Below are 9543 nucleotides of genomic sequence, written 5' to 3'. Positions count from 1 at the left end.
ATGAACTTGGGTTTGGGTATTTTTTTTCCTAGCAGAGTAGTTTTGTTTGCTGCTATCCATTGCTGGGGTTTTGTGGGACATTTTCACTTCACTTTTTATTGAGGAGCAAATGAAAGACCACACAACCCAACAGCAATCGTCAACACAGAGGTATTATTGTCCTCCATGCCTCAGATGTAGCTCAAATACTAGTTTGTGGCTTCATGGGCATGTTTGAGGTCATCTGCAATCAACAATACAGGTGAAACATTCTTCCTATTTATGAATTTCAACCTCTAAAACAGTCAATTGTGAGAGGATAAACAATAGGATGGCAGATGTTTTTCAACAGAGAAAAAGTAAAGCTAAGACTTACAAATGTTTCTGGAACCAAATACTTTCCCTCAAAAAGACAAAAGACATCTGTAGCTCATTCAAAGACGTCAGTCTCTCAAGTCTGTTTAGATGCTTTTGAAAATTGCCTGTTTCATGCTGTCAGTGTTCCAGAGGAGATGGTTCCACTGAAGATACTGGGGGCACTCTGAAACAAGGCAGAAGGGAATGTATTCAAATAGAGGAGCTCAGCCATAAATTGAAGTAGCAGATTTTGTCCACTGTGTCCACAACTTGAATGTTATTTTAAAATGTGTGTTTGTATTTAATTTTTAATTACTGTTTTTTAAAATTAGTAGCATTTTCCCTTGAGTATAGTGTATTCATATCAGAAACTTTTACGTGTTCTATCACATAATTAAATCTTTAGCATAATCGTTATCTGAAAGCATCTTACCCGAGTGCACCTTAGGTTATCCTAAACCCTGTGCTGTCTGATGCTGATCCTTTTAAAATCTCCAATGAGATCATGATTCATTTGTCATTGCTAGATGTCATTTTGTTAGCACTGTACAAAGGCAGGGCGGCAGTGTTTTTGTATTGCTGTATTCCTCTGAAAAAGGGAAAAACTAACCAGATCTTTGTTTCTTGTGTGAAATCAGCTTGAGAGGAGATGTGTAAAACCTCTGCTCTGTATGACTCGGTACCATCAGGTTACAAAATGGAGGGAAGTGGTATTAGAGAAAGATTTTTGAGCAACTGAACTCCAGTAGTGCAGAACATGCACTTGTTAAAGTCTGCTTTCCCTCTCTCTCTTTCTCATGAAGTCAGTGGGAATCTTTAATGGGAGTTACTGCGAGGCTGTATGGTTTTTTAATGCACTAGCAGATATAATTTCCCATCCAGTCATCTGCACGGTTGTGGTTGGTACAGCAGAAAGGCTGAAGGCCAAATCCTGCTGTCACTGCACACAGCAGGGATCATAAACATGTACTTACATTACATCTGATAGTTGCACAATTTTGAGGTTTTTGCCAAAGAGAACTGGGAGAGGGTAGGCTTTCGTTCTGCTCGCTGATCACCACCCTTGTGTTTCCAGTGACTTTGTTAGAAGCATCATACATTTACATGCTGCAGAATGAGGCCTGTGTTGGGGGGTGGGAAAGATTTTTATGAATTTAGACCTGCCTAAGAAAACATCAACCATTCTAATTTTAGACGAGTTGCATTCCATATCCATCTGTTTAGTGGATCAGTCTGATGTTTACTGTTTAGTAAATTACATTTGGTCTTTTTTTTTTTCTTTTTAAGTTTCTTTGAGGGCATTGCCTGCCATCAACTAGTATAAAATAGTGCCAAGGACTCCCAAACATACCCTTAGGGCCACACTGTGCTAGTTTCACATACCACAGCCCCATCTAAAGCAAGGAAAGCTGGACTGGGCCCATGAACTGCAAACCCCCCGATGTCCAGTCCTGCCTCATTTCATAGAGATTGATGACTTCCTGGAAAAAAAAAGCCCATGGTGCCAATTCACCCCAGTTAAAAATGTATTGAAGTAAAGGAAATTATATTAGACATGACTGCAGTCTACCAAATCCAGTCCTGTGCACAGGCAGAACTCCAGGGGGAAGTAACAGGAATTTCCATTACGGAGCTTGCAGGACAAAACCTATGTATTGAACTATGGCAAGATGTCGGCTTAGTGTAAACTCTCCTGGTGGGTCTGTGTAAAGATTTGTAAGAAATCTGCATTGGAATACACCAGAGAATAATAAACTTGCACCTTGATAGAATAGCTTTATTTGTATATACTCTCTGTAAATTTTAAACCAGAGGATACGTGTCATTCATTGTACATATCTGACTAGAATGGTGGCAGTGCTGTGCACTGCCGTGTAGGAGATCCAGGTTCTCCAGTCTTGGGTTTCCAACTGTAAAGGCTGCAGGAGACTGCTCGGGACCAGCCAAAACATAGGATGGATAGATGCTCACCACCCACTGCTTAGAAGGAATTGGAACAGATGTTGTCTATGGAGAAGATTGCTTGCCTCCACTACTGGCTAAAGGACAAGTGCCTCCTTCACTGTCATCTCCAACAGAAGTGATTTATGGCCAAAGAGTGTGGAGAACATTCAGAGCCCTGTTTGGATTAGTCACCTGTAGCGGGTCCGAGCTCATAAGGAGCCCACACTTCTGGTGTAAGATGGGAAGGTCTGTGACAAAGCAGTGTGTATATACATCTACCTATCTGTCTGTCTGTTATCTAATATCCCGGTGTTTCTGTATTGAATGGTTTCAGTAACCTGTAAACAAGTGATTGCTCCTGTTGTGTTACTGCTTCAAAATCTTTGCATGCACTCTGGCATATAATTCTTTAAGGAAAGAAATTATACATATTATATATATATATATTGTAGCTTGCAAAATATTCATGTTGAAGAGCCATGTTTTGTGCAAATTGTACATTTATGTTGTGAGCAATATTGCAATATAAACATTTATTAGTTGTTGGCATTAAAACAGGTTTTTATTGATAGTAAATCTGTCACATTATTTTTGAGCGTATGTAAGTATCCCAAGCTTTCAAACTCAGGCATAAGATCAACTACTGAAGGAGATGGTTTTTCTGTGCAATAGGAACAGCACAGGCTTTCAGTAAACAGGCAGGTACGCAAGTCCCATTCTGTGTAGCGCAAGTTGCAAGGCTGATTCTTCATGCAGTTTGTCAGGCCGATGCTCCTCTTTTGTCAGCGCTGGAATTCGTGTTTGGTATGAGGACACCGTTGCCCTCCTCTATAACAGAACTAAACCCCACCCCGACCTTGCAAAACAAAAGTGCTTAACTCCTACCGCCCTCTTGTCTCCGCAGGTGCTTCACTATAAATACAATGAGGACTTAAGAACCTTAGGATTTCCTGCCAGACAGCCAATGTTGAGTTTTCAAACGTTCACGCTAGGTAGTGTTCAATGTAGGGGCTAGATAAAAGTGTAATAATACCACTATGGCTTTAGGAAAGCTACAGTGTTTGGAGCTTGACCTTGAAACGTTTACCTGATTTCTGAACATCATTGGTGGCTTTGTTTGCTCAATGTTTACCTCTGAGAAATGTATGCTATTGATTTAAATGTTTAATATATTGACTGCCTTTTTTGTATATTTGTTATCATAAAGGTTTGGTTTAAATGCTAACAATTGTAGTCTATTTTCAGACTTTAAATAACATACGGTTCTGTATTTGGAAGGCAAAGTTATTAATGAATATAGCAATTTGGTATTTTATTCCTATTTTATACAGCTGCCCCCATAGGTTATTCTCAGATGGCAATGAATATTGCTGAACAGTAGGTGGAACTCCTTTGAGTGTGTTTATGAGCCATCTCTGTTCAATAAAAATTCCATTGTTTTCTAGCCGAGGAAATGGCTGCTGTGAGTGTTTTTGTTGTTTCTTCTCTTCAGGTCTTTCTCAGTGTACCTCAGTCAGCAGTGGGACTGGGCTTTACCCAAGAACCACATCCCAGAAACCACGTTTGTTGTTTGGCATCTGGGAGTCCTGGTGCTGTTTCCCCCTCATACACTCCTGTCAGTCTGGCTGCTGTGTGCCCAAGGTGGTGGTGCAGGGGCTGTTCCTGAAAACTTGTCCTGGGCCCCGATCTGGAAAAAAAAAATGGGTCTGTAAGACCATGAATGGTGCTCTGTGCTGCTTAAAATTAAGCACCTGCAAATATCTTGTAGCCAAATAGTTTGTGTGCATGAGGACCTGAAAGGCTGGATGGTTGCTTCAGTACTGCAAGTGGACACAAATAAGTTACAAATGGGTCTCGGAAGGAGAAGTCAGAAGTAAATAGAGGGAAATAATTCACTTTGGCATGGGCATAAAAATCATGCATGGAAAAAATATTTTTCTTTTAGCTTTTTTCCCCTTTCTTATTTTTTCAATTAATTTACAAAAAGTTTTCTGTCTTATTTTAGTAGATTTTGAGTCCTTTCTTCATAATGCACCAGATTATTAAGAAACAGGTTGACCCAGGAGGCGAAAGGTGGTAATACCCTTTCAACTACGGCCTGGGGGTGAGCCATGGGGGTGAGACACCGCTCACACCAGACTGGGTGACTCTCCAGACCAGGATCGTGGCTCTGCCAGGTGCCTTTGGGTGCTGCAAGCTCAGCTGTCAAGGAACGGAGTTTGGCAAGTAGCTCATAAGGAACCCTACAGGTGTCAACTTTTTGTAAGAGTTGTAAGCCCCCTCGCCTGCCTCCCCAGTATCTGAGAAAAAAAAAGACACTAAAGCAGGTTTCACATGTAGCACACTGGGGTAATCTGTCTCCTTTCCCAGCCAGGGACAAGGGACCAATTTAAAAACATTATTGCTGGGCACGTGGATTAACTCTTCACTGAGGAAAATAGAGACATTCAGCAATAATTAACACAGTTCCTCTGGGTTCTCTGCAAAATCATCAGTGCTTTTGCTATGTTCAGTTCAGGGGTTTTTATGTTTTTCTGGACGATGTCAACATGAGCTAGTTAAGGTTGAAGTGTTCCTCGCTGCTGTGGTTCCTCCTCTGCGGGGCAGAAACGGCGGCAATGGCTAATCCACCACTGCTGCGTACCAGGGCTCACCTGGAGGTGCCTCAGGTTCTGCCCTGAGGCAAAAGCACCGTCAGAAGTGTCTAATGATGGAATCAGTAGCAGAGGCATCTGTGTAACATTTAAAAGGGTCTTTGTTTCAGTTTGACTACTTAGAAAGTAACAGTAGCATTTAAGCAGCTCAGTTATTTTTTAGAGGTGCACAGTGGCTCAGACAGGCACATTTCTAGGTGTGTGGCAGCATCGGCTCATTTTTTCCCTGTTGACAGCCTTCAATTTTAATAAGCATTTCCACAGCAGCTTTCATTTTGTCTAATGAATATTTCAAGGCAAATATTGTTCCAGAGTAGGCTTGTAGGCTGGCTATCCCTAAGTGTTACTAAGAAGATGGACAAATACAAGGTAAATGATGCCTGAGAACCTGCGCACATACCCTCGCTGGCCGGGAGGCTGCCACAGCCCGCACAACACTACTGCCTGGCTGCCTGGAACTTAGTCCCTCCACTCTATCGGCCTGGTGGCTTGTGCAAGGTGTTGGAGTCCCCTCCTGGAATAACAAATACTTGAAGCAGGAAGTACTGAACAACATCATAGAATCACAGAATCATAGAATGGCATGGGTTGGAAGGGACCCCAAGAATCATAGAGCTCCAACCCCCCGCCACAGGCAGAGCCACCAACCTCAGGCCTGGATCTACACAAGGCTGCCCAGGGCCCCATCCAACCTGGCCTTGAACACAAGAGACATGGAGGAAATGGAGGTGTGCCACCATCGAGGCAAATTCTGGCCCTAATACTGGCCCTCACCCCCGGTGCTGGAAGGGTGACAGCCTTCAGGTGTTTTGATGTGTCCATCTGCCCATGGAGGCGTGAGGTAGCCCTGCCACACGCCCGTGTGCCTCTTCTCTCAGTGCTCCACCAAGCGTATGCTGGCACTGTGGGCCTCTGGTTGGCAAAGCCTGGAGCTGGAGGCTGTAGCTGCGCCTGGGGAACGCTCACAGACCTCCCTTCCCGCCTGCTGTGAGAACAACCGTGATGGGGCAGAACTCGCATAACTTGGCTGAGCCCCAGCACGTGGAGCCCTGCCAGTTGTTGTTTTTCCCATACCCACATGTTTGCTGACTTCCCCTTGCCAGTAAATCCATAGCATGTTGCAGGGCTCTACACTTCTTTCCAACTGCATTTTCCCTGTGTAAGTTGGTCATGAATGGCTTGCCAGGTCCTCGAACCTTCATGTGCATCTCGGTTCTTCCTCTCCCACATGCCTCTTTCCCTCACAACTCTCTACTCCTGGATCTCTACCAATGCATTTAAAGGGTTGGGTTTTTTTCTCTCTATTGATCCTATGTGGCAAACATGACCGTTCTCCCCACCCAGCCATCTTTCCTCCAGCTTGCTGAAAAGGGCATTGATGATATTCCTTTCCCTTCCTTTATATTGGTTCCAGCACTATCTTACAGCAGTCATTGCAGGGATGGTAGGATTCTCTCTCCCAAGCTCTCAGGACACATTTTGGGGAAGCAGATGCTCCATAAGCATGCTTCTCTGCTGTGTTAATACATTCACTACAGTCCAAGGATTTAACGCCTTAAAGGTGTATCTGGTTCACACTGAGATCACACTTATTACTAGACACAGCTAAAAGATAAGTGACAGACCTAGTTTATTCCATACAGTTAATCAAAGAGGACTAAATGCAATAAGTAAGATGTGGGAGAATAAGGCTTAGCTCAAGGATGTTTTATCTTTAAAAGTGAGGAAGTTGGTGCTGTCCCAGAGAACTCCTTAAGGAGATGATGGATGAAAGAAAACCAAAGCAGCCTTGTTTCAACTACCTGAAAACTTAACTTTATGCCTAGCTATCAGTTCAAGGGTTCTTCCCTCCAGGCTATGCTGCTGTGTGTGAACAGAGTGTGTAGTCTTTCTTGACAAGATGCTGACCTACCAAGATCTGATCTTCCTTTGGTTTCCTCCCACTATTCATGTTCTGTATTTCATGGAAACACACAGGGGATGCAAATAGAGAATCAAAAAGTAACCTTGACGACTTTTATCACTGCCCTTGGTGTTTCAAAGCCACTCTTAAGTACACCATTCTTTCCTAAGTTAGAGGATTTCTTGATGACCTTGTTTTTAGCTGTTCAGCATCTCTGGGACTGCAACACTAATAGTTTGCAGTTCACTTGAGAAAACAGATTTTTTTTTTTCCTTGAGGGAGGTGCCATGCTAGTGTATCAGTCCCTTTCCCCTCCTCTCATCTGAAGAAGAGGTCAGCTGAACCACAGCCATGTGTTACAGCATAACTTCTCTCAAAACACAAAATTCTCTTTGTTTTCTTGCTCACAGCCTGTCTGATTTGCAATATAAACCTTCTCATGTCCCTGCAGTACATTCCAGCTGTCACATTAGAAATGTTTACAGTGTCTCTGACAGTTTCATGATTCAAGGTACACCAAGGTCCTTGCAGAGTGTTGGACACTGGAGGGTCTCAAGTTTTTAAACAGTTGTTGGAGAGCCTTCTGGCACCAGCTGCTTCAACATCACTCCTCTCCACCCTCACTCAGTGTGAAAAGGAACACTGTAGCTCATTGGACACCCTAACATATCTCATAGTGTTAGATCATCCCTTTGAAGGAGCCACTGATTTTTCTCACTGACCCTGCTTTTCTTGACCTGGTAAATCCATGCCAGAACAAAAGTTTGCACTTCTTATCTAGGGAATTGAATCCAGCTGAACCTTTCTGAATATTTATTCACCTTGAACAAGATACAGGCTGCTGACATGAACTATCCGGCACGTGCACCTTCAGGTGAAAAGCAGTAGGTAGGGATGAGTCAAATGTAAATCTAGAATTAGGGGCAATGTTTTGGTGCTTTTCATTTCAGACAGGCCAAAGTTTCTGACACCAGAATCAGTGACTAAAATGAAGCAGTGAAAATGGCTACTATCAAGTCTTGCCTTACTTGGCTGAGGTCTCTCAGGAGAAAAAGAAACACAGTTCTGCTCATCAAAGAGTAAGAAATCAGGCTAGGAAAGATTCCAGGCACAAACCAACTTTGTAGGAGAAATACCTACTGATCTGACTGAACTCTGATGAGGAAAAACAAATAAAATGAACCCTTCATGTTTTAGAAGCTTGGTTTTAGAAAAGGCCCAAGGCCAGTCTGGAACAGGCCTTGGCACGAGAATGCTTCATGACACTTCTTGTCAGAGACCTTTTACCTCCGCATGATCTGAACCTGGTCCTCGCACACCCCTGAGACAGACATTCAAGTCCTTGTCTCTTGTTGTATGTACCTTTCTTCATGGCCATTTCTTCCACCTGGCAGAGATTCAGAGAGACTTCTGTTAGCTCTTTTAGGACAGCTCTTTGGGTCCCTCACAAAATTCCTCCAGCAGTTGTGTCAAAATCCCATCCAAATTAAGAAATGACCATCTGCCTTTTTTTCCCAAGCCGCACACCTCTGTGGCTGAGTCATCTCTGGACACTAAACAAGAATGACCATTTTTTTATTGTGTGTGTTATGACCTATGAGTTTTCCTAGGTGGTTCCTTGGGGTGAGTGGGCTGTCCTGCACTAGAGCTCAGTTACTGTTGTCTTGGGTGTCTGGAACGAGTTGCATGCCTGGAGCTCCACTCTCTCAACCTCGTGTCGGTGACTGCCAAGGCACTGTTGAACAATACTATTTAACAGAACGGTATTTCTTTTCTTAAGAAGACCCTGAGACCCAGCTCCACATCCCCAGCAAGCATATGATGGAAAGATGTATTGGAATCACATAGCATTTATGGACTAGCTCTCAAAAGAGAAGCAAAGTTATTAATCGTTCTCTAAGCTGTAGTATCACAGGTACATTTGTTACCTATTTTCTTTCCTTCCTCCTTCTCCAAGTCTCCTTTTTTTCTGTACTTCTGTTGTTGAGCCTCATCACAGTACCCTGCTATTTTGTGATTATGTACGCAGTGGGAGGCAAGGTAGAGCATGTGTGCCCCCTCTGGGTATTGCTTCAGTAAAAACAAGTCTGGCTCGAGCGTTTATTGTGCAAACTTCCACACTGTAAATGCATATATCTGCAAAAGAACCCCACCCCAGGAACCACTGTCACTGGAAAGGAACCTTGCTTTCCTCCTCCTGGCTGCGTAACAATCCCCTCTGCCTGTCCTTTGGGAATAGCATCCGCTCACACAAAACTTCCCTCATCATCTGGAGGGAAACTGACAGTGGAACCGTAGCCAACCCACGCGTGGGAGGACAAGAAGGATTTCTTGAACACTGAAAGAGAAGGTGACCAGGAAAGAAAACAATGACAACCCAGCAGAAAGACAAGCATACCAAAATGCAAGATTGGCAATTAGAACCCTGCACTACAAGGAATAGCTAGACAGATACAGCTTTTGTCTTGGTATACTCGTGTCTACAACTGAGCTAAAATGCAGCATAACAGTGAAATGACTGGGGGCATAAGATATGTTGATAGATGTTTATTTCTCTTTCATGCCAGAACCGCAGAACAATCAGGATAAAATAATAAAAACGCTACAGTGGTGCTGTCTAGTGACATGTGGATGAAATAATGCAGCCACTCCAGCTGCCAAGCTGAAGTTCGGCTGCCAAGTCCTTGAGCTTTGCCATGAGAATTA

Source organism: Gallinula chloropus (genome assembly GCF_964237585.1).
Source record: "Gallinula chloropus genome assembly, chromosome: 1".
Lineage (NCBI taxonomy): Eukaryota > Metazoa > Chordata > Aves > Gruiformes > Rallidae > Gallinula > Gallinula chloropus.
This window is presented reverse-complemented; position numbering follows the sequence as displayed.